The sequence below is a fragment of the Nomia melanderi genome, chromosome 3 (genome assembly GCF_051020985.1).
Source record: "Nomia melanderi isolate GNS246 chromosome 3, iyNomMela1, whole genome shotgun sequence".
Taxonomy (NCBI): Eukaryota; Metazoa; Arthropoda; class Insecta; order Hymenoptera; family Halictidae; genus Nomia; species Nomia melanderi.
In genome coordinates, this window is record NC_135001.1 from 2,138,068 (window position 1) to 2,165,230 (window position 27,163).

Consider the following 27,163-nt stretch of genomic DNA (forward strand, 5'->3'; position numbering starts at 1 on the left):
CAATTGCGCGTAACTGCGCGCCCCGCGTACTGTAAAACTCCGGGGTTCGTTGAATTTTGTAATTGGACTCTGTAATCTGTCGCTGGATGTTCGTCACCGTGCTCGTTTCAGCTACCGACGTTTAAATATTCACGCGAGAAGGGGAGACGCTGCGGCGGGAAAAGAAATTAAAGCAGTTCATAATCGTATGGTAATCCGAACACTCGGAATTGCTTTATAAACGAAGAGAAACAGAAACGTGTCTCCTAAGCTACCTAAGCTATTATGATTAAAAGCTGTAAATTATGATTTCTAAAATATATTCCTTCACCTTCTACAAGTGGCAGCATAAAATCTTCAACTCGTTGCTGTAGAATTTATTTTAACAGTAAACCTATCGAACAGTTCAACTGACTTCTTGAAATTCCTCTATTACAACTACAAGGGTGCATCTATAGAGACTTTAACCCCTTGACCTACAATATTGTGTCGGGCACGTGGTGAAGATTTTTAACAGAATTTAGCAAGCGTAAATATTACTCAATTCTTTTGAATCCAAATTAAATAGTATTCTTCTGTTATCATTTATTATATTTTAGAGCAAACAGACAGAATTTTTCTATTTTTGCAATAAATTATTAATGACAAAGTAGATGTATCGATCATAGTTATGATATATACCATAGAGGAAGGAATTAATTGATTTACAAGTCCGTTTGCGAATATTCTCTCAGAAAAATATCTGCTACCTTCCTAATAATTACAAAAAGAAGAAAACAGGAATAGGTGATCTTGTCTAAATTTGCTCGATTCATTTATAAGAATATATTAACTATTTAATTCTAATACAGTAGACTGAAGTCAGGCTTATTAGGAGAGATTCGAACCATAAGCGTTTCCTAAAGCATTAACAAAACCAATTATTCCCGTAACTTCGTCCCTGGGAGCCCGAGAATCCCGCGAAAACTCCCAATTGAATCGCGAAATAATTTCCTGCCAAACATCCCCAGTTTACCGATCAATTATTTCACAATTGCAATGCCGCCCCCGGTATTCTCTCGGCACTGAAAGGCTCCGCAATAAGGAGATTTAAGTTTCATTCAGCCGGGCTGCCACGAGGAATTCTTATCGGAAGTTGGAAATAGGAACAAGATCGACGCTTTATCGTCGGGTCAGGCGGCTTTTTCCAGATATTGGTCGTAGTCCCTCGATAATTTCCACGGGGGAACGGAAGCGACGGTTCCATTCCGGATGGAAGGCTTCTGGCGTGTCGCCGTACCCGCGGCATTGTTCGGGAAACGGGAGAAAGAATCGCGGCGCCGCGACTTCCGTGGCTAGTTTTATTCGTTCGCCGGTCGATTATGGCCGCGTCGGTGGCGAATACGAGCGCGAAACGAGATCCCCGTTGCCTCGAAAAACGGGACCGAAGTCCCGGCACTGTGCCGGCCAATATTGCCACGGGGAACTTCTTGTGTGTCGCTTCGCTGGACGGGCGCGCGGCTTACGACCTCCATGGGGATAAAACTCGGCCGGCCGAGTCATAAACCTCGAGTGTCCTGTCATCGAAATGCGAAACAATGAACCAGATGAACGTAAATGGCAACTTCTCGAGATCGATATAGGGCAGAAGCTAACCAAACGTGAGATTCTTTCTAAAAGATGGAACTGTGCGTGGAAAATAATTCGCTTTATTGCAGGATGTTAACCCTTTTCCTCGTGATAACACTAGAACTACCAGATGGATCAGAATGACTTATTTCTGATTTCCTCTGTTACAATTACTGAAAAGATACGGATACTTCTAGGAAAAATTATTAACGGAACTGATTCAGTAATAGCGAAACTGAAATGCCACTTAATTGAAATCTCAATTAACGTATGTTTCTGATTTTTATTGAGAAATTTGTAAAAGCTAGTTTAAGTGATTGGTAGTTCTATGTAGTGTTAAGTGAGACTCATGAAGTTTTGAGAGTGAAGTTAAGATAATTGAAGTTGAGGTGACTAGATATTGGTCTAAATAGGCTATCAATTTTCGCCACTTTTGCTAAGACATTTTTAATATCTATCGAGACTACACACGTTAATTTTGTACGGTTCTCTATTTTCTAATTGAAATCTAGTAATACGTCTTCCGAGCTATTATTTTGAAATAAATGGACGAAATATAAAAGTATGGATGTCTACTTCATAACACTGATTTCAGTTTAGTTATGTGGGGTTAAAAAATAAAAGTATTATTCTTTCCTTTCTAGTCGAAGTTAAGTATTATCTTATTAATGAAAACGTTTAGTTTTGATAACAGCTTTAAAGAACATTTGCGTAAGAAATTTTGAAGCAAAGGGTTAGGAGGTAAAGATAATTACGATCGTATTGTTATGTAATGGGTTTTACACATATTATTCTTTGTTTTCGTTACAAGATTTTCAATTGTTATCGAGGATCAACTAATTTATGGATAATATTTTGGGATCTTTTTATGTAGAACTGAAATTCTTGGTTTGGAAATTAAGGATAATGCTCGGAACCAGCGGTACTAGAGTGCATCTTTCGGCGTTAGTGGTACACCACGTGTACCAGTGAACTATAAAGAGTTAAGGGTTCCTTACCCGACCACCGCGCGGCGAGCCAACCCCTTTACGACCTGATTTTGCTGCACCGGCTTACCTGGAACATAAAATGAGTTTAACTTCGACGAGTCGTTCGCCTGTCAGTCGTGACAAACTTCGTGAATCTTTGAATAAGTGACAGCGTTTACAGTGTTCTTTATTTAGAAAATTATTTATAATTATCGCTAAGCGTATTATAAAGCTAATATATGTGGAAATGGCCAAGATTCTGAAAGAAAAATTGATTGACTTTGAAAAAGAATTTTAACGAAAGAAAGAAGGCACTGAGAACGAAATCAAAATCAGTGTCCTGTATCAGCGCCTTTAAAAACAGATTTACGAACATTTATTCTATATTTTATTCTATTGCTCCTAAAAAACTACATGTTTGTTCATATAAGTCGCGGAAGTTAGACTTTCGAGAACGGAGAAATATAACGTATATTCGTCTAATTGCAATCAAAATCGAAATTGAATGAAATTCTTACGAAATAATATTTGAAAAATTCAATATCCGTGAAATTGACATGTTCCAGAGTTAAACTCTTGACGTATTATTCACTTCCTCTACTAATTGTAAGCTCGTGTAACAGTTCCCTATCGACAATTTGGAAGAAAAGCAGCAAAATTCTCCATTGTACTTTAAGCAAAAATTTAATTTGAAGATAATACCTTGATAATAGCAAAATAGTTTCTTCCTTTGATCCGTGGGCAATGAACATTGAGTTTTGTTAAATTCATCTAGAAATCTTCATCGCGAGTCTCACTCGTCATTGTATGGCAAAGAGATAATTTGCATGTTGAAGGTAAACTTTGTTACAAAAATTGTCTCGTTCAACGAGAACAAGTATCGTTTCAGAATGTTCGACTATTTCCGGTCCGAATGACGGCAATCCCTTCGACGAACGCGTGTTGCGGTACGCTATATTATCGTTATTGTCAACGGCTGTCGTATAGCGGGCGGTTTTAAACGATCGTTTACGGTAACGAAAAAGCGACAAAATGGAACTCCATTCCCCGCCAAGTTGGCCCGTTACTTCCGTCGAACGGAACGTTCTCTCCGCGGGATATGAAAATGTAATAAGCCCCGCGACGTCCCCAGGAAAAAGTTTTCGCGGCCTGCGCCCACGAGACGGTTCCGTACTTGGGGCCATTCTAGGGAAACGTCAATAAGGAAGTCACGGGGAAAAGAGGCAACCTTATCGTTCCACAAAAAACGTTGTTCTTCCCTTGCCCTATACAATTTGCGTGCACAATGAACATTCAGCTGAATATACTGCAAATTATAATGCGCCGAGTGTAGCGGAAGTGTCGGCCGATGAGATGCGTTCGAAGTTGCTATTACGTTTTTTGAGAAATAAAAATGGGTTGTCGTACGTAACATACTTATCAATTTATATTTATTGCAAACACTCGAGTAAAATGTGTGTAAATAAGCGAAGTTTAACGTTGAGCAGTTGCTCTGCGCTAATGACCTACATCGCAGCGAACGCGCGGAAGAAACTTTAATTGCGAGAGCTGAAAAGTGGCTTTTTACTATGTCAGATGAAACGTATAAATTTTAGACTTTTCCAGTGTCAAAATGCAACTTCGAAAAACTGATATAGTTTGAAAGGTAGAATATACTATTAGATAATACAATGTTAATACAAAATATATTATTTCTCTTATTTAGAATATTTAAAGTAATTGGATTCTTAGAATTAATATCGAGTGATTTTTCTTAGTTTAGAAAAAGGGATACAAAATGAATTGTCATATTCGCAAATAATCTCATTCAATTCTAAAGCTCGCTTTTTAGAGTTAATACACTAGAGTTTTAGAGTTAATATATCTCTCTTATTTAGATTATTTAAAACTAATTAGACTCCTAGAATTAATATCGCGTGATCTTTCTTAGTTTAGAAAAAGGGATACAAAATGAATTGTCATATTCGCAAATAATCTCGTTCAATCCTAAAGCTCTTTTTTAGAGTTAATACACTTTTCCCAGAAACCACTCCGCGGTTCGCTGTCCACGTGTAAAAACAAAATGATGGTGTCACGCTGTCAAAATCGCCGACGCTTCGAGATCTTCGAATATCCGTAATATAGATCCCGTGTAAAGATCCGAACACGCCAGCACGGTCACGTTACCGAGACAATGTATACGAGCGCGCGAGAAAGCCGGGAAATTGAGGGTATCGACAGGCCGGTGATGATTAATCGTGCGTGACGAAATATTTGGTGGTGAAAAAAAAAGAGAGGGTGGCTCGCGACGAAGCGTAGCTGCGATTCGTCGTCTGCCGGCCACGGCGCGGGTATCGCCGAGGCACGAATTGCTCGTGACGCAACCAATTCGTCTCCTATCTCTATTCGACACGTATATCATTCATCCGACGGAGAAAAATCGCGGAATCGTGTGCCCCGGTAAATTCATCCATTTCCGCCTCGGTCTGCCACGTTTAATCCAATATTCTCGATGACGCTGTAAAATCCGTCGCATGATCTCCCTCGCCAGCGACAATTATATTCGGAGACTGAGAAAATAATTAGGAATTTAAGAATTTAGGAATTTAGGAATTTAGGAATTTGGGAATTTGGAAATTTGGAAATTTAGGAATTTTGAAACTTAGGCATTTTGGGGTTTAGTAATTTAGGAAGTTGGGAATTTGGGGATATAAGGATGTAGGAACTTAGAAATTTAGGAATTTAGGAACTTGAGAATTCTGGAATTTAAGAACATTGTAATTTTGAGATTTAGAAACTTAGGAACTTGGGAATTTAAAAATTCAGAAATTCAGGAACTTAGAAATAAGGACAAAAATATTCTAACGAAACTTGATCCTTACGTATAACTATAATTCTCAAAATCTCTACTTATTTTCAGAAATCTTACAACAATATTTAATTACTAAAATTTCGGATCATCCGAACGTATAATTGCAATTTACAAAAATCCCATTTTTCAATCCGGAATTTCAAGGTTCCATTTATCTTGCGAAGTTTTAAGAATCTTTCAAAGATCCCCCTAACCCATTTAAGAATCTCGAGTTAGCGGTAATTTGATTAAGTCCCCGACCTTAAAGAAAATTGCTTTGATTTCCTAGTTCCGAAGTCGTCATTCGCGACACGCTTGCTTTTGGCACAGCCACATCTAGCGCAGCAAGTAACCACGCGAAGTAAACTTGAATCGTGTCCGTTTATGTGTTTCTGACGAATCAATGAGTCACTATTCCTGGAACACGTCGCCGTGCAACCGGAGAAACTACCTCGAACTCCGTGTCAGACGTTTCACGTGTCCACGCACAACGATTCATGAATTTGTCCACGTACAACCATTACTTTCGCCATTATGGACGCAGTTTATAGTCCATGCTGGTATTAGATTGAACCTGTTAGCGCGGCGATCCTACGACCAAATCGATTTTGACGCAATATGGCCTGTAATAAACGTGAGTACGGTGTGACACGTATTGGCAGGAATATTGCAACGCAAGTAAATTACGGTCCATAATTATCTCACCAGGAGAAAGGGAAGATGAAAAATAACTGAAAAATCTGTCCTAATGCAGCTGAGAAGTTAATTCTTTCCTGGTCAATTTATCTAACAACAATCTGTTACTTCTTCTCGTTATCGTTAACACAATCTTTTAATATGTATATATTTTAATAGATACATCAAATACTTACGCTGTTTAACGCGTCGAATATCGCACAATTTCAGATTTCAAAATACCCAAATCAGAAAAATATAACGTTAAATCATTTGATTGAATTGCATTATTATTGCATGTTCATCTAGCTGAATGTCACCGCATTGGGCAGCATTATTTAAAAGATAGAAATCTTTTCCAATAATCATAGTTTAACTGAATGAACTATAGTAATCTGATTCGGTTGGGGGTCACCGGTGACCCCGGGCATTCAACGTGTTAATACATCAATTTACCAGTCACAATAGATACAAAACAACATTGAATATCTACTTACAATAAGAACAATTTCCAATTTCCATAGACAAACTTCACTCATTCAACAGAAACTCGCTCCCATAAAAATCCCCAACCCGTCTAAACCAACAAACACCTTCGAATCTCGACTTCCTCTCCACGCTTGTGCACATTAAACAACGCAAACTATCGCGGTCCACTTGTTATCGCGGAACAAGATAAAAGCTTTACTGCCTCAGCAAAAATGCCGAAAAACGTGCAAACTTCGAGATAATGCCTACTAACAGTTTATCATAACACCTGACCAGTACCGTTCCAGACGGCGCGGTGAAGAATTATCTTTAGGATTCCTTCGTGTTATCAGAACCGTCCTAGAAGCGCGGCCCGCTAATTTAGACCGCGTGTAATTCCAAAAATTCCGACACGCCCGGGGTTGTTTCCAAGTTTCATTTAGATGATAATTTCGCGGGTAGATACGTGTCCCTCGACCCTGACGAGTAATTCAAGTTCTGATCTTGGCCGACGATAGAAGGAAAAAAGTTATGTTTCTCGAGTGCAGTTAGACTTAAAGTGGCTCGTTAGTCCCAGGACGTCGTTTCGCCCGGCATCGTAATGATAACGGCGCGCCCACCGTTGACGTCGTTCTCTCTTAATTCTCCTCTTCGGTCCAGCTTGACTATGGACCTCCGTTCCAAGACCAACCCCCAAATACAACCCCTCGTCTTCTTACGTACCGTTACGCAGTGCGATCAAACTGCCGTTTTCTGGACAAAACTCAATAATTTAACCCTTCGCGCTCGAGAGCTGACCCTCACTCGCCACTTGATTTCATGCAGTGAAACTATAAAATTTGATATTTAATATTATACTCCGTACAATGTATCAATTTGTAAAATATTGAAATACAATAGCTTTATTCCTCAATGCAGGTGTGATTTCTCCTCGAGTTAGTTTCACAAAATATCGTCTTTACATCATCAGAAAATGTTCAAATATTTCTAGTGTAAACCTTCCGAGTGCAAAGAATTAAAAAGTGATAGAAAAAGATGCTTTAGACGAAAGTTGTAAGGGAAAAAGCTAAAATATATGCTGGTGACGTTTTTGTTAAAAAGACGTTATGGGGGTGTTGTGAAGTTTTTTCGGTGACAATGAATACTTTACGCTTCGATTCTAACGTTCTGTAAATAGAGAAACGGGATTTGTTTGCGCAAAATGTTTATTTTCAAAGTGAAAATTATTCTGCGTAGCACGGACTAGTTAGCAGCACATTGGTAACCTTCAGTTTTTGGTATTTGAATAGTCGAATTTTGGAATTTTGTCCATGGTGAGCCCAAATGACCGTTTTCTGGGCAAAACTCGATAACTTAAAAAGTATCAGTAATACAAAAACATGCTTCAGACAAAAGCTGTAAGGTAAATGTATGGTGGTCATATTTTTGTTTATATTATAGGGATATTATAAAGGTTCTTCAATAACAATGGATACTTTGCGTTTCGATTCCAGCGTTATATAAATAGTGAAACGGAATTTATTCGCGAAAAATTATTTCAAATGAAGATCGTTTTGTATAGCTGTCGGCTAAAGTCATGCGTGTAATTCTGTTATTATCTACTTCGGATTGAATATTACCGTAAGAATGTCCCCTAGTTTCTAGTCGAATCCTTACGCCGGTTTTCATATCAACGGGCCAACGCAATGGTAGATTTCCGGCGATCCAATTGCATTCGAAATAGAAAAGCGGGCGATAACGGAATCCGTTACGACCGGACGTCCAACTGCGAAATTTCATTCTATTAACGCGTCTGACACAGGAGTTGAAATTTCATTTTTGTTTATATCATCGCGGTGAAGCCGCAGCAGGAATTATTTGTAGCATAATCTCTGTGACGTAGATATTCTGTTTCAATTAACCTGTTATACGATGTTTTACAAACAGAAAATACGAAACTTTCGAGAGTAGTGAACAGTGTTTGGAGAATGAATTGAATGATTAATTGGAGAATACATGGGACAGTGATTAATTTACATCATCCATCATTCTACTATATGCATTTTTCTATATTATTGTGATTTATATCGTGATTTATCCACTTGCTTCTGCACCTTTATCACTCAAATATAGAAAATGTAACTGAAAATGTCTACTCTGTCATTGATAAAAGTGGTTTAAAGACTTAATTACTAATTTCTTGAGGCTAAGTTCAATATTGTGAACTCTGCTATTGATAGTTTAAGATTTGATCACGGTCCTTCCAAATATTTTCACATTTCTATGATATGGAATGATAATAGAATATTCTTTATTCCATCGTACGAAGCAAGTAGCTTAAGAGTTGGTCGCGGTTTTTCTTCTTTTTGCAATGATTCAGATGACAGATGTTCTTCTGAGAAATCTTTAAAGAATTTGGTTTAGTACGCAATCTTGTAGTTTCCATAAACAAATTTCAGAAAGTTAATTTAGCTACTTGGTAGTTCTAATGTTAACTGTTTGAGTCCCGTCGATTTTCGCAAGAATCCGCTCGAAAAATACCAAGCAGCGCGATCGCGCTTCTTTCGTTCTAACTCAGAAACTGAACTACGCTTTTCTATTTTGATAAAAACAAATTCTAAATAGTGCGATCGTTACATTTTTTTAGTTCTAAACGGGTAATAAGAAAACTAAGAATGAATCATTAGAAGGAAAAGAAAGAAATAAGCTTCATCTGATTCTACGAACGGATAGACTGGCACTTTTAGGCAGTGTAACGGAGAACCGCCATCTTGTCGCTTGCGACTCAAACGGTTAAGAGTGGTCCAGAACGGAGACTCAGTTGTCATCAGCGAAACGTCCGAGGAATGGAGATACTTCCGATTTCGAGGTAACGATGTGATCCTCTGCCGAAGTTTCGTTTTTCCTGATCACGCTGGCAAACGTTAACACCTCGTTCCGGGAAATTTCCGGCGCGTTGCCAGCTACCTTCCTGCAGACAGGAGAGGCTGGGCGTCGATGGAGAATGCACAGTACCGCCGTTTCCATCAGTTCGTCCATCAATCTATCGTGCCGGATCTCCAAGGTCGTCAGCCGTTTATGGTTATCGATCACACGCCCTCGAACCTTGCTGTAATAGCTAATAAATTTTGCCGGTGCCTCAGTCATGTTCTCGCCGAGATACAGACAAACGACGCAGCTGCCCCTGCGTCCGGAGGAAAATGATAATCACGTTGTAAATGATAGCCGAGCTGGCTCGGCTATGGACGCCACCGAGGAAAGGGGATGAACGGTGTTTATGAGGATCTCCTGGTTCTTTGTTGAACAGACAAAACGCACAGATGCCTTTAATCCATCATCAATCACGCTAGGAACTAATATCTTTTCTAAAAGTGAATTGACAATTGGAACTATTAGTTCATATGAGTCGCTATTGTGTGGTAAAGTGACTATGATTGAAACTTAAGAGTTATTATTATTTATTAATCGTTAACGGACTGGAAGTATTTCAAGTTGACTCACTAAAAAATATTGTAATATAAATAACGAGAAAGAAATTTATAGAAGTAACCTAGCACAATGCTTAACGTGTTAATTGCGAATATTACGACAATAACAGTGATAAAAATAATAAAATGAGTTTTAAGTCAGTATGTAACAGTGCCATGCCGCTTATATGGCATTGCTCGATTAAGGGTTAATCTGGAAGTAATATTTGTTTGTTAATTAATTTAAATATAAATACGAATTAATTTAAATTAAATTAAATTAAATTATTAACGTTCTAGTGTAGAGATACAACAGTTCAATTCTTCACTGGAAGAGTTACGTGTTTACTGACCGATGAATCACATACTTTATCAAGCCTCGGGCGTAGGTATTATCATATTAATCATTGCAGTTTCAGGAGCAGCAGTTCCTCAACTGCAGTAACTCCTGAAAATGGCTACCGCGCGAAGCTCGTTACAATAATTATAATTTTTCGCGGAGACATGTGGTATGCAAGCATCTCCGCTAAAAATCAAACAAACCGCCGGGAACTCGTTTCTGGTTGAATGAATAAATAACGAGTTGTAAATTCGGCCTTGTTCATTACATTCCTCTTGGAATTTATTTAGCAAAATATTTTCGCTAATAATCTGCGCAGACAGTCGTTAAGTTTCTAAAGAATGGATATGCAAACAACTTTCGGAAAATACAGTATACACCTTATTATGAAAAAATGATTTTACAAGAAATATCCATCATTTTTCAAACATTAATATCAGATATAGACGACATTCTTGGAAATTAACTAACGAAGAAGCGTACATAAATCAAGAAACAAATCCATGTTATTTCAATATTACACACATCGATGAATTACGAAAACTTAAAGGAATTAGCAAAAATCACTTTATCATTTTTATCACTTTTAATGTTGCAGTATTTACAATTAACACGTTAAGTATCGTGCTAGGTCACTTACGTGAATTTCTATCCGCTTGTTATCTATATCTTTTCGTAGTAAATAAACTTAAGATACCACCAGTCAATGCTTAATATTATATCATTAACACTTTATAATTCCACTACATCGAATCAAGTAATGAATAATAATTACCTCTCAGCTGCAAAACGTTGAGAAATTTATTGCAAACCAAGTATAAGTCTGACGAAATCAACGAATGACATTTTTATTTTCGCTACTATTTCCAATTGGCAATTTCCCGGTGTTAAAGTTCGGTGGAAGACGCAACGAGGCGGAGGGAAGAATGTCGATGCGTCAACGAGTGCACAGGCCCATGCTTCAGACACCGAGCCAGTCGATAACAGGCCTCTGCCTTCGTTCCGGAGCCGATACACCCGTCTCTCTGCCTACTTCACTCGATCTCCGTGTAATTAATGTCCTCGCTTGTCGGGGCTAATGACGTTTAACACGTGTCTGACGATAGTGAATGTCGATCGATCCGTTACGCGACTCCGGTAATAAGCGCGCCGGGCGAGGATCGCTGTGCGCCGCGTTCGTTTGGATTTAAATTATACGCCCGTGAACGTGCCCGGTTAATTTTAATCTCATTACCCGGCCGGCTCGATCGCGCATTCAGTTATTGAAACGTTTTCAAACTCTGCCGGGTAATGACGCTTTATTCGATCATTCGTCACGGAAAAGGGGATGATCGATCTTACCACGAGCAGCTTAATAGTATTATTATAACATAATACGTTCGGATGTGTTTAAGAGTTTAGTGTGTTTCATGAAGCAGTGAAACAATAGTGTTGTATTTAACTTTAGATTTACGGGACCCCTTAATTTCACGGATATTGAATTTTTTAAATATTATTCAGTAAGAGTTTGAGTCGATTTTGATTCGTGCAATTATGCGATTGCGCATTGCGATACTGTGTGTTGGAAGCTACAATTTTGGCGATTTATATAGACGAACACGTAGTTAAATTCAGTACAAGTGACTGATTTGCAGTAATTTGTAATTAAATTTTTAGAATTTCTTCGCAACTGATATTGAATGTATTTATGTTATTTCTGTTTTTAACACTAGAACTGCCACAGCGGTCAAGATGACCCACTCCTGATTCCTTCTTTTTACAATTATTACAAAGATAACAGATAATTCTCGGAGAAATAGAAATTGATTTAGCGACAAGAAAATTGATTTGTAAATTAATAGGAATTTCAATAGTACCACTGACGTAGTTTCTATAGAAAAATTTCGAAAATTTCGTTCTAGTGTTAAGACACGTTTGCTTAGACAACTCTGTATAGATCTTACTTTCATAATTGATGTAGTTCTTTAATCAGAGAAGAGAAAAAAGTTCTATATAATCGATGTAGATTAGAAACATAGTATTTCTACGGGATGTTGTAGAAAGTAAATCGTCGTAGTTCTAAATGTCCACTTAGAAATCATCATTCCCAATTCATTAATTCGTTTTTATCCAAAATCACTGAGTTATGTAACTTTGCTAATTACCACAGCATTTAATAAAAACATTAAATTTGATTAGAACGGATTATCTATTCAAACTACATTACTTTCTATATAAAGACACTTAGCTATGCATCTTTGATAATTACCACGTTCGCTACAATCGTCACATTTGTAACGGCTGTAATCCTATATTTTACATAATGAAAATGAAATTAATCTTATAGACATTCTTATTAGAAATTATAAGCTACATTTTTATATTTAGGAACTCAATGACTCGTTTCAGTTTCATTTTTCTAATATTGTAGGAAATCAGGCTGTTAAAAATTAAATTACCGAAAAACCGTAAATACACCACGGGTAAACGACCGGATTCGGAAACATTACTCGACGCGAGCGAAGACGGTTGTCACCCAAAAACTATAAGCAGGGGACAGGTGAACACCCTAGGGAAAGAGCGATAATTGTATGTGAGTGAGAAAGAATGCTAGGTTCAATAAGCACGGAATATCGGTGTGAGTGAGAGTGCGGATGAATGACAGTTTATATACGAGGTAAGTCGCGGAGGAAAGGGCTTTTTATTATCTAGAGGAGGAGAGAAGCGTCTAAAAGTATAAGAGTTAAAAGAGAAGAATAACTCGTTATAAATTAAATTCAAATAATCGCTTATACCGATCATTTCGATCCACATCGTCTTACAATATTTTCTTTAGAAGATTTATTGAATTGAATAAAGTATTACAATTCAGGAGACCGTCACCGAAATAAGCGCTGGTAGCAAACGTGTTAAGCGTTTCAGCGAATGAATGACTTACACAGCGAGAACAGCGAGAATTATTCTACTAGCACTGTCCTTCGGAACCACGAGAAAATCGCCGCGAGTATTAGCCAGTGGCCTCAGTCCATCCTATTCACGCGTGTACCTACAGGAAGATCAGCGCATCACGTTCTAGGCTAATGCCCTTTGGCGTCGCATGCAGCTACGTACATCGTGGCTAATGAAGGCACGTTCGGTCATTTGTGCATCGGCGACCTTACACGCGGCGGGGCTCGTCGTGGCCACGTTTAATTCGTCCAATCACGTTAGTCACGCGATAAGCGGCTCTATTGTCGTGTGGGTTGAATCATCGTTCGACTGGGAGTTGCGCACCGACGTTGACCGCATCATTGTCCAGCCACGTCAGACATCCATCGTGATTAATCTCGTTAATTTCTTCTCGAGCCGAGTCTTCTTTAATTCCCCGACCATCGACTACGGATCTAACGACGATGAGAACGTTCACTGGGTCTTTATGGACTTAGAATCTTATATTTACATCTCTCCTGTCGTTACCTCGTTTTTAATATTACAACAATAGACATGTGAGGTGAAGGCAGCAGTAATTGACCTGGTAGTTGCCAGTTGTTAGTTGTCATCGGTAGTTGACCATTTGTTAGGAGAAATGTTATAATCTTTCGATAGGCGCGACAGATATGCTGCACGTCGAAACATTTTCAGTTGAGTGAAATTGTTTATTATAGGTTTATTTCATTGACGTTGGTTGTACGTCTCCGTATTGCAATTTCTTTAATGTCGTCGTTAAGAAACGGTGTGTAATTCGCGGTGAGACATTAATATTTATAAGTTTCGCTTGTTACGACTGAAACTTTCATTACTTGAGTTGTAGTTTTATATTTAACAAATATTACGTTTCTGTTATCTGAACTTTGACGAGCATTATTGACAGTAGGCTCGACTTCTGATGCAATTATTGCATTTTCAAGAATGTTTATAAAATTTGGATAATATAACTATCTCAGAAAAGTTCGCTTTGTTATATAATGTAAGAAGTTATTATATAGAACAGAATTTTCACGCACAGAGTTTCTATTTAATAAAAGAGCAAGCGTTTACTATTATTCACGCAGATAATTTGTCTTAACTGGTCAACCACTGCAGCCTTTACCTCAACCGAACAGTAATGGGAATTTTATGGAATAACAGAAGAACTTTATATCCAATAAATTTAATCTGAGGAAATGACTGCAACGTAAACGTTAATCGAAATTAGTCGAAATTGTTCGAAACTAAACATTGCTAACTGCAGCACAATATTAAACGAGACAAATTCAACTTTCCCACGAAAATTTCGCGCCGGTTGATTCATTGCCAAAATCATTAAACGAAGCATTATAATTGCGTTATCGCAATTTCGACAAGTGCACGGCCTCGCGATATTAATCATTTTATATGCGCATAACAAATCCTATCAAAAATAATAACATCGAATCTAATAAATAAATTCATCGCTGAATTCGACCACTGAGCTCGTTATGCGGCGATACATTATCCGACACGTTACACCGCGATCGTTGCTCTCCGAAATCAACTCCCATTTATTTGTCCAATTAATTCCCGACGAAGGTCTTAAGACTGGAGGAATTACTTGAAACGATGTCCAGCAACCGCGTCTTTCGGATCTGCATCCCTGCGGCCGGTCGATGCTGCTGTAATGAATTCCGGTTTAGGCTGTATGCACACGAGCGTAGCGATCGTTATAGCGATGCGATTTCGATGCGTGAACCATTTGGTCGCATTGGAAACATTTGGTGATTTTTGTGGCGAAATCGACGAATTTTTGACAAAATTAAGATGGGAAGAGGAATTCTGTTTTAAGTTAAAATTGAAATGCTGTAGACCACAGGGAGATACGTAAAGAACATGATAAATGAGTTTTAACTCTGAGAAAATTGTGCCAACGAGCACAATGAATAGTCTGACCTCGAAGAAAAATGAATTAAAACTGAAACACGTAGAACAACAACAAAAATACGTAGAAATCATAATAAATGGACTTGGAAGAAAAATTAATCAAAACTGACGTTCTCAAAAAAGATCAGAATTCAAATAGAACGATGAATTTTTCTGCAATTAAAACAGAAATACATAGAACAACAAAAAAGATAGGGAGAAATCAGAATAAATAATGTCTGACCTTAAAGAAAGATGAATCAAAACTGATCTTTCCAGAAAAGATCAAAATTTAGATAAAACGATGAATTTTTCTGCAATTAAAACTGTAATACGCAGGACAACAACAAAGATACGCAGAAATCATAATAAATAAAGTCTGACCTTAAAGAAAGATGAATCAAAACTGACCTTTCCAAAGAAAGTAAAACGCGACTGATTCGCGTACCGTCAGGAGATCGCAAGGCGATCGGTGACGCCGTTGTGCGCGTAGCCTTAAGCGTGCACGCGAAGCAGGCATGCGGGCAGCCTGTAATGTAATTGGAAGTTCGTGGGTCCCGGCGACACGCGCTGGCCTCCTTCGCCGCGTGTAGCAATCTCGCATAATGCCGCCTTTCCGCGAGGAGAGCCGCTATCGCGCGACGCCCGCGAAAGAATCGCGAAATTTATGGGCGCGCTTACACGCGGCTGCATACAGATCGCCACTTACGTGTGTATCGGGCCGGATGAGGGAGACGAGCGTAAACCGGCCTCCCCTGACTTCGATAAAACGCCAGGACCCTCGACTCGTGTGCGTATGTAAGTACGTTTACGATTGAGCCGACAGTTTCCGTGATGAAATATTAGATCGTCGCATGTAAAATTTCGGTTTCATAAATGAAACATTGTCCGCGCGTGGGCCGTTCGCGATACCGTATTTTTTATCAGGGGAATCTGTATATTGTTCTGTATACCTCTTTGTAAAGGTTCTCTTCTATTAATTAAATTTATGATGTTTCGGAGGACTGTTGACAATAAAATCCAGCAGTTAAATTAACCATCTGTAGGTTCATGTAACTTTGAAGTCACGTATCAATTTGTTGGCATCCTGTTGATTTATTTCATTGTGTACTCCAAGCGGTGAATAAAATGAAGTGATCAACTGACTTCAATTTTTGTACGTTCATATGTGAAACTTTAACATCATTGTTGCTTGGAAGTTACAAAATATATTTTGTTGTAATCATGAAAAAAAATTCGGCTCATAGAGAGTTAACTCTTTGAAATTTCTCTATGGGAACTCTAAGACTGCATGTACTGAGACTTTAACTGATATAAAATTGAGTTTGCGTATTGCTAACTCAATTTCTTGAATGATTTCTTAAAGAAATATGATCTTTTTAATATATAAAAGAAGACATCGAGTATGGTTCATTTTGACCTATCCAGTAATTTTAGTGTTAATGGAATAGTGTAACGTATTCTAATAAATTTCTGATTTTAGATTAGACTTCCAAAATTGTAACCACGTACTAATAACAAGAACACCGATGGAAATAAGGATCCACTCTCCGATTTTAAACTAAAATCACACAGTCATAACGAAAGTTAAGGGTCGAGATCTTGAAGTCAGGCGACAGTTGAAATGAGACGAAATTTGGGAAGTAAACTTCGAATTTTAACGAAGTATAAAATAACGCGTACACATCCAACGAATTAATTGGAATTCACCGGTATGCAACAGATCAGCCTCGCGCATGCCTCAAATAAAATTGTAACGTGTAATAACAGTGCGGCTAGTCGACAAGACGTTCTTAATTACAGGGATGTAAACCCGTATTAACCGGCGCCATGAAAGACCCATAAGGTACATCGCGTTTTATTAATTTTGCTAATCACGATCGCGGGGTACACGTAACCGAGGCGTGTACCGTTGTACCAGAGAGATTTACGTCCTCGTTCAGTTACGTCATCGTCGTAACGAGCCGCGGAGTTCAACGAATAGCTTTATCACCGCGGCGCCAAGTTATAAGATGTTTATACACACTCGCGCGACGCAAAGCGCAACATTATTAAGTCGGCTGTCTCAGTTTCCGCGCGCCCCCGCGCCAGGGCAACACCTTCCGCGTTGTTTCTTCGAGTTTACAGCCGTTTATGCAGCTCGGCTCGCGGGGATTAACGAGCCGGTTGTCGTTTCGCGAACTGCGCCGGTTGCAAGCCAGTTTTCCGCCTTACCGATTAACCCGGGAATTTTCATTGGCCGACAAATTATCCCGAAGGAAATGTGGATCCTATATATCGCGACCAACGTTCCCGAGAGATGTTAATAAGTTTTTATATGAAGACACTCAGATGTGTAACTTTGCTAATTACCACGGCATTTGAGAAGAAACATTGAATTCGATTAGAACTGATTATATATTTAAAATACATTACTTTCTATATAAAGATACTTAGCTGTGCGACTTTGTTAGTTAACACAGCATTGAAAGAAATGTTAAATTTAATTCCAATTGATTATCTATTTAAAATATATTATATGCCAGTATAATATCTGAGTTTCTGTATGTATAGTATAAGCTGATATCACTGACAATTGCCATCTGGAGAATTCAGGTTTCTGAAGATCAGCCGGTGCGCAATGTGTTAAGCTTCAACTTTCAAGCCGGAAACTCGGAGATCCCGAGGATCTCCTTCGTTAAGAGATAAGATTATATATTCCCAAAGAACAATTGATCACTGAATGGTAGCTTGCTTTAATATTTAAACTAGCAGATGGGGCAAATGACCCACTCCTGATTCTTTCGGTTTGCAATGATTAAAAAGGTAACAAATGTTTCTCTGACGGATTATTAGAGGAAGAAGGAATTCTAGAAAATAAATCGGAAATTTGCTGCTATTTTCAACTACGCGACGTTAAAATACGTTACACTATTCCATTAACAATCTTCCAAAACACGAGATCATTGATTTAATTAACCCCTTGCCATACAATGACTAGGGACTAGTTTAAACATCAATGTTGCTCAAAGCGCATGGATCAAAGCAAACCACTATTTTGCTATTACCAATATTTCATCGTCAAATTAAATGTCAACTTAAACTGCAGTGGACAATTTTATAGCGTTTCCTCGAAACTGTCGATAGAAACTGAATTATTACTAAAGCTAAGCTAGCAAAAGCAAAAATGCCAACGTTGTTCATAAATCTTTAGTCTAAACAGAGGCGATAGGAAGGTAACGAAATGTGTCTGAATTTTCTCACGCGAAGTTAAGAGACTTTTCTCCAGGCAACGCCATAAACGGTCTTATAAAGAAAAGCGGACCCCAACTGACTTTTGGGTGTTCCGAGTCATTCGCATTCGAGAACTTGAAAGAGCCAAATGTGTTTTTCAAAACCGTTATAATAAAGTCACACTGTAAAGTAGATACTGTTTCATTATTTAATCATCCATTTCCAATAGAAACATTTTGCACAAGCTTAGTAGTAAAAGTAAATACTACAGCAATGGATTAATAACTCACACCGAAACGATTACTCCGTCATTCTCAAGCAGACTCCTTTCGTCGCAAGGAACCTTCGATGTCACCTAATTCGACGGCAATCTCGTCTCGGCCGATAAAAACGGAAGGATCATTTTGCATTAGCGCTCAACTATGGAAATGTAAATTTGCTCGAGAACCTGCCAGTCTACCAGTTACGATTGTCGTAGTGCGCGCGCGCGGAGTCGTGACTCGTAAGGCGGGCCGAGATGAAATCGTGAATCCCGCGGAAGTAATGGGCTTATTTCAATCTCGTCCGCGGGCTTGATACGCCCGGGCGCTATTTAACCAAGATTATCAGCGGCCGCGGACACACCGGAGCGTTGCTCGGCATTCACGTTAACTAGGGACGGAAACGCTTGGCTGTAAGGTCGATTACATTCGACCCCGCGCTTCCAGAGTGGAAGACAATGTTGATGCGGCCACGATAGCAACGTGGAAACCTAATTGAAGTGGGCGTAGACGATAATAGTCCGGCTATACGGGGAACAGCCACGCGAGATCCCCGTTCGAGACGCGTCGCTAGGGCCCGCTGATATTCCTAAGAAGATTCGAACCCCGGTCCAATCTCGCGACAATGCTCCCTCCATTCAGCCGACGCGTTTTCCCATTTTTCCTGGCGGCCAGACCCGCTCGGCGTCCTTTCATCGTTTCAGATTTCTTCAGTGACGTTTGATTGAATCGTATCGGCCAGCTATTACCGGACTCGCGACCTTTTTACGGGTTCCCCGAGTACAGCGATATTGACGGGATTTTATTCCTACCAAGAGAAAGAGAATAAGGATCCTGTGGGATTCTTTGGGAGGTTTAAGGATTCGGTTGGGGGAACGGTTGGAGTTGGCAATATTGTTCAGGACTGAATATTTGGATATCCTGGAGCGTGTGAATATAGTTTTACGGAATCGTTTAACGTGATCGTTATCAGCGGTACATATTTATGACGGTTGTAATCCTGTATTTTGCATAATGAAAGTGAAATTAATCCTATGGATATTATTATTAGAAATTGTAAACTACCACATTATATTTGGGAACTCAATGACTCGTTTCAGTTTCATTTTTCTAATAGTTTGTTTAGAAGATTTATTGGATTGAAGAAAATATTATAATTGAGACCATCGACGAAATAAGCGCTGGTAGCGAACGTGTTAATCGGTTTGATACGCTGGAAACAAGTCGAGTTGAGAAGTATAGGGAAATATTATGGTTGTTAGGTTAACCCTTTGCCATACTGTTTAATCGGGAAAAATTCGGAAAATAATTATGGTGGCTAAAATATGGTTTCCTTAGTAGTATTCATCCATGTTTATAAATATGTCCTTATTCATTATATTAACGAGAATTCCTTTAAACTCATCCTACCAAAGAAACACTCAAACGATCTAGCCGCAAACTTTTCAACCCCACTGTATCCCTGAATATAAATGAATTAAATCAATAATCCTCCAAAAACGTGTAAAATTGCATCTCAGTATTAACCCTCTAAAAACAAACAATAACGATCGCCGCATCAAACCACCAAGACCCACAAATTAAAAAGGATCGAAGAACCTGCTCCGACGAACGTTGACATTTTAATTTCTGTTCGGTCGAATGAATTCCCCCGTTCCCCATAACTCGCGTAAAACTGCCGCCCAAGTGGGTCAAAACTCAACGTGCCGGTACACAATTTATGCACGCGGCCGATTCCAAACAGAAATCGGACCGCCGCAGCCGGAGGGGGTGGAAGACAACCGGTGCGCGGACGGATTTAATAAAGGAGACATGGCTGCAGACGAAATCGGCACAAACGACGGATAGCGGTGGAAAAAGCGGAAGTCGTAAATTGTCCCGGAAAAGGATCGTGCCGTAAAACTCGGCGGAGGAGGGTTTTATCGATTCAATATCTCTCCTTCGTAGTGGCCTGGCGCGCCAGCTCGGTGGAGAAACGCCGTTACAAAGGCAGAGACACGATTTCGCAAAGGATATTCGGTATGTGCTGTCTATGCTCCTGCGCCCGAGCCTAGCTAGCTGCCTTCCAGCAGCCCCGTAGACACCGTTCTCCGCCGCGTGGCGTAGGTATTTCCTCCAGCTCCGGCGACGAGCACAAAAGTTCCCGGCGACACGGGCTTCGGGATCGAATAATATACGCGCGTCGCGTTAAGGAAATTTAGGGGAGCCAACCACCGTCGGAAACGAAACCGCGCCGCCATCGCCACCTCTCTCTATCTCTCTGGATATGAGAGTCTGGATTTATTTGCCAGAAATATCGTCGAGACATCGCGGTCGGATTCCGCGGCTCTCGAACCGTCACTTCCTTCCGCGCGTTTTATATCATTATTGGAATACCTTCGGATCCTAGGCGCGCTCTTCCTTGAACAATATCCACCGGCGTGGATTTTTGTCTGCGCAGAATCTTGCTCCCGAGCGGAGGCGATTTTCGTCTGAGTTGCAGGCAACTGTGGATCTGTTGAGCATGGGGTGATAGAGAATTTGTGAAACGTATCGTTGGAAGAGGGGGATTTGTTTCGTTGGTGTTGCGATTAGAAGTTTGAAGGTTTTCATGTAGTATGGTACGTGTTTCGTGTGGATGATTGTGGTGATTATGTTAATACGGTTCACGGAGGTTTATGAATTATTGGATGCCGAGGGAAATTGATGTTCGTTTAGATCTTGGAAATTGGGATTTAGAAGTACTACTAGGATACAAGTTCGTAATTGCATTAATTGAAGTTAAGAGAAATGTTGACTAAGTTTGTAATTCGCTATGTGTCGAATCGACGCGTTTTGTAGATCTTGTGTTAATTACATTCTTTATGTAGGATAGAGTAGTATTTTAACCCTTTGCACTCGAGAGAAATACTGAAATAAAATAGCTTTGTTCCTCGACGTATGATTTCTTTGTGAGTTAGTTCCACAAAATATCGTCTTTATCTCATCAGAAAATGTTCAAATATTTCTACTGAAAAACTTCCGAGTGCAAAGAGTTAAGAAGTTTCTTAGATACAGTATAAAAGTTGGTATAAATATTCCAAAATTCTACGATTTCTAGATAAATCTGCAAATGTACCTTTGTAACATCTATACAGGCAACACTGAAATTTTTCTTTTTTCTGGGGTAGTTTCGACTGGAATGTAGGGCCGTGATAATGTCGATATATTTAAAAGAGATGGATACGTATTGTACGCGATACGAATGACACATTTCCCGGCCGGTGTGACTCGCAATTGATAAAGATTAATAGCACGGTGTCCTTTGTAGGACGGCGCATAGATCTTGCGCCGCTCTGTTTAAGCTTAAACGTGGCCTCGTAACTTTTCTGCAAGATAAATCAACGTTAACTAGATTTATAACCATAGCGGAATGTTTCGGGCCGCCCTTCCGCTGGTATCGATCACCGTTCTTCTCATCGTTTCGATCCGCGCCGCCTTCCCGCCGCCCTGCCCCGCCGGCTAATACATATACATCGGGCTTCTGCGTACATGCATAATATAATAGCACGTCGAATTTCGAATCTGCAACTTCTTTCGGTGGTACCGAACACGTTCAACGCGAAGAAATATCTTCCTGAAGGTGTACACGTATTTTTATTTCGACATACACCTGCGAAGTTCCCGGGGGATGGCGGGGAGACTGAAGTGACAGCTGGAAATCTATATTTTCTCATTGGAGTCATGACAAATTTTACCAGTCGGCTGATTTTCTGATTCTACCGGAAAAAGGGATTCGTTAGTTCACGCGCGGCGTCAAATTAACTTCTAGAGATTTTTCTATAGAAATTCCAAGAGTACATCTATTGAGGCTTTAATTGTTAATCAATCATATTGTTTAATCAATGTCTTTAATAATTTCTCAGAGAAACATCTGTTATCTTTTCAATCATTGCAAAAGAGGAAACCATAAATGTGTAATTTTGAACCGTCCGGTAGTTTTAGTGTTAATAGGAAATTCAGTGTGGAATTGAGTGCTTTATATTTTGATTTTACGTTAGCTTTAGTTAAGTCGATTTTGATTGGTGCCACTATGCGAATACACATTACAGTCCTCCATCCTTAAAATTCTAATTTCCACGAACCATACAAACAAAGTCTTCTAATTGCAATAGAATAAAGTACAGAATAAACACCGTAAATTCAGTATTAAATTGCACTAAATCCTTCATCGAAACTACCCTCTCTACCAATTTGCCCATTCCCTATCCTCTACCAATCCCTAGCGCATACCCCATTCCTGATGAAGTCCTCATGGAAGTCCGAACGTCAACGATCAGCCCGATGATAAAGAAACATTCGATGTCCTTTCCCATGAGGATCATTGGGAATGAAAAGGAGAACGATCTCGCGGTATAGGTACGGGGGACATCGGGCACCGCGGGTAATTGCGGCCGGGAGACAGGAATAAGTACCCCCGGCTCCGCCTAAGAGCGATGATTCTTGGTTACCGAGATTACGCTTGCCGGCGCGATCTAATCAGCCAATGAGAGGAAAGGGATCTGGTCCTATTTAAAAGGACCGTATCCGGTTCGAAAAGATAAAGACCGTGGAGTAGTCGCGGAGCGCTGGGACGGGACCCGGATAAGAAAGGAGGTTAGGGGTCGCGGCAGGGGCAGAAGGAAAGAGTGGAGGACGGTTCCTCTGAGCCGTTCGAGGAAACTAATGAACCGTGTATTCCTATCCGTGCCTCGTGATTCCTATTGTGAGAGAGCCTGCCGGACAGGCAAAAGAAGTCGGCTGAATCCGATGAAAGAGATTGCTCCTCTCTATCTTCTTGTCTTTTCCCATTCATCCTCGACTCGCGCCGGCGCAAGGCTGCCGAGTTAGGGTATCGGAAGAAGCCACGCGACTCGGATCCCGTTTTCGGTAGCGTAGATCTCTTCATGCTCGGGTAATTGTCCCATCAAAGGGCAAGCACAAAAGCTGTCGCCGTCTGGTTCCTTTCTTCCGGCCCGGGCCGATCGCGATCGCGGTTCAACCGACGACGCTCGGCCGCGAGGACGGACGGCCATCGTGTTTGAAGTGTTAACAGGACTCCTAGAACACCAGATTGCGTTTCCTGTAAGAGAACCTTTGAGATACGATCACGCCAGGACTCTTTCCGGGATTTTAATTACTCGGCCCGAGCGTTTTTCGCTGCCGGCGCCATCTGGACGGAGAATTTCAGCTGTTTAGATGATCTCGTTCGGCCGATGTACTTTTAATTAAACTCATTTTTGCTTGATGATTACTGGAAAGTTGGGAATAATTGGTTTTCTTTGATGTGGTTGGAGTAGTTGGTTTTCGTAGAATGCGTGTATGTTTTGTTTAGGATGTTTAGGATCTTTGGAGTGTTTAAGAGTGCACGGGTTGGTTTAAATTAGAAAGTTTATCTCGTTCGCGCGATGGTTTCCCTTTGTTGCGCTTGCCGGTCGTTATTTGTGCCCTCCCCCGAATAACAAGAGCGGGGAAATGCGCAACAATTAACTTCTCGCAACGTTTTAATCAGCGAAATTGATTTATGCTGGTAATTCGGCGTCGAGTTTCGCGCGATCCTACCGGGAGAGAAATTTTCAAAGAAAAGTAAATGGATTTTCCGTGCGCCCCTGGAGGAAAGTTATCGCGTAATTTCGCGAGATGTAGTTAAGGAAACGGCGGAAGATCAATAACAGCGGAAAGTTAAACCTTGAAACGAATACGACGGGATCAGTTTCGAAGCGGCCGTTGAAAGAAGGGGACGCGCAATCTTGTCGCGTGTTTTAAACAATTTCCAACGGTAAACCTAAACCGTCCGATTGAATATATTAACGGGAAGAGGCGTGCTTCGTTTCGCCCTAAAACAAACAAACGATATTCTCGTTTATCAAATTCAATGGGATGCCTGCAGTAGAATTCCAATTCTATTTCGCAGCGCAATCTCCTAAATCGTGGCCCATAAAAATCTATCACCCGAAACTGCAAAGAATTAAACCCCCGCCGCTCTCCGCCACCCCGTCTCAAAATAAATTACCGAAAAACGTCGTGAACTCGCTTACGAGTAACACTAAAACTGCACCGACCATCCAGCAATTTGATCAACACGACATCGCGCGGCTCGTATACCGGCCGATTACCGATTCAGGATAACGACATCCTCTTTCCTGTTGCGTCCAATGACCAAGTAAGACGTGCTTAGAGGGTTAATCGATCGCCGCGCGCACTAACTGACAATTAGACGAGTCGAACGATGGATAAACGGGAAACGAAACGCAAGCTCGGAAAGGAGAGGGATGAAACCGAGCGCCAACAGAAAACTATGTGGAAGCTCCCCAGGCCGGTTAGACGCTTTTCACACGTTAACGACATCGGTCACGGTGTGTCACTCCTCTAGAAAGCCCGTGTGACATCTGGCCGTGCGCGCGGCTGGCCGTGTATAATAGAATACACCAGTGACGCGCAACCCGCAGGCGCTTTAAAATTTTTACGACTTTCGTGGTCTATTTAAACTTGTTTTTGCTGGAACGGGATAAAAACCAAGATAATGAACCGCTTCATTTTCTCTGTATTTCTTCCCGCGTGCACAGGCAGAATGTTCGCGATTGTACCAAGTAAAATGTTACAATGGCGTGTTACAGTGCTTTGAAATATTATTTATAAGTTTTAATAACAATTTTCCTAACGAAACGAACAGTGGAAGGTCAAACTTTTCACAGTTGTTCTGTTAATCTTTTTGCATCTTGTAGATTCAAGGAGAGTCTGTTTATTGATACATCACTGAGAATATTTATTGTCATGTCTAGACAAAGGAGTATGTCAACGTTAGTACATTGTTAACGCTATAACTACTGGCAGTTAAATTGAGCTTTCGAAATTTCTCTATAGCAACTGCAAGAGTTTATTGTTTACGGACGTTTATTCTACGTGTAATTCTATTAGTTCTACGAAACTACGTGTTTGTTTATATAGATCGCAGAAACTGTAGTTTGAAAACTAGAATACTACAATATCTATTCCCATAATCGCACAAACCAAAATCAACTTAACCTAAATACTGTTTAAAAGTTCGCTATCCATCAAATTGACGTTCTTTAAATCTAGCGTTAAAAGTGAAGAAAAGTAAGGAGACTTTTCCACTCACAACACTCGGTTTTCCACGTACGCTCATTATTATCACACATCGAGACCCCCATCGTCGTAACTTGGAATCGACCCTTCGCCTCCCTTCACTTTTGAGCCACAAGTCAGCTTGACTAACGTGAGATCCGTACAGTATATGATATCGCAAGCCGTCATTCATAATCGAAAAGGTTGCGTGTCACTGGAACACGCGAGGAGCGGATCGCCAACCGCGGAGGACTCAGTCGGCACAAGGGGTGGCGCGACAGGAAATTGACGGTGTCGCGGCACCACGTCTGACACCGGGTCGGATTAAGTGAAACCGAGATGACCGTGTCATTTTTTTCGGTAGCACAGGGCCCATTGTAGTCGGTGGTTAGGCATCCATGAATGGGGCGGACGCGAACAGAGGGGAGGAAGGGGAGAGGCCGCGCCTGCCGGGCATTCATCAAACCGTAATTTCTTCCCGCTTTTGTCAGCGCGATGTCTGACAGTCGATATCGGGACCGGCGCGGAAAGTCGAAAAGCGCTTTCAAACCGGCTCGAAAAACCACTCCCGCGAACGAACCGACGTCCGACTTCTCGCGTGTCGTTTTCTGTGTACCGGATTGGTGAAAGGAGGAAATGACGGAGGGTTAGGGGGATGAGAATTTTACTTCCACCGGGATGCGGTACCGATGCGCTTTTGATCATTCGATTTCTGGGGAGCTTGCCGGATTGAACTGTGCGTCTTCAAATGATTTTTTTTCGGATACTGTTTGTGAAGTTTTTTCTGTGAGGGAGGAATTTGCCCATTTTCCTGTTTTCTTTAACACTATCGGCACTTTTCCTAGCATAACCAGTCAAATAACTGGTTAGACGATAAAGGTAAACAAGTTAGATAATAGATTCCTTTTAGGGAACCGAAACAAAAGGAAGGACAAAGAGTGGAATACTGATTAATCGGACAATATGAGAATTGATGTAAAGTTAAATCGACGAAAAACGCAGAATTTTAAATTCTGTCATTTGAGTGGTACTCGGTAGGGTTAGTGTTAAGAAATGCATGGGGTTGACAATATCATTGAAGAAATTAAATGCTCCATTCTTTGGAATTTTATGTGGTTTATGTGGGAAGTTTAAGTACTGAAGTTTGGATGACTGGGAAAGTAAGAGTTAACGATCGTTGACGAGGATTACAATATTAAAAGGCTTAGTTTTTGTAACGAATTGCGATATCTAAGGGATAAAGCAATGTTACTGGATTAGTTAAACGAGAAATCGGTTTTGTAAATGATTCATTTTGTAGTGTGAATCATTATAAATAAATCCTGCGTTGATTTGATCTCGAGTGCGACGTGTATCCATCGCTAGAAGGGATCTCAGAAGATTCGGACTTCGTTCTCCCTCTGGGAGAAGATATCCAGCTGAAACCTTGGCGCTTACGGTGGTCGTTAAAGGGCGAATTC

General features: G+C 40.3%; 1 protein-coding gene and 1 long non-coding RNA gene across 4 annotated transcripts in view; one reads left to right on the top strand and one right to left on the bottom strand.

Moving 5' to 3' along the window:
- The window catches only part of Fas1 (fasciclin 1 Fas1 domain-containing), a 407,539-nt gene that overhangs the window by 242,620 nt on the left and 137,756 nt on the right, over positions 1 to 27,163 (bottom strand). The window lies entirely within an intron of this gene.
- The window catches only part of LOC116430303 (uncharacterized), a 72,675-nt gene continuing 61,322 nt past the window's right edge, over positions 15,811 to 27,163 (top strand). The window contains exon 1 of the long non-coding RNA XR_004235685.2: positions 15,811 to 15,945. This is a non-coding gene — a long non-coding RNA (uncharacterized LOC116430303). The remainder of the gene's footprint in view (positions 15,946 to 27,163) is intronic.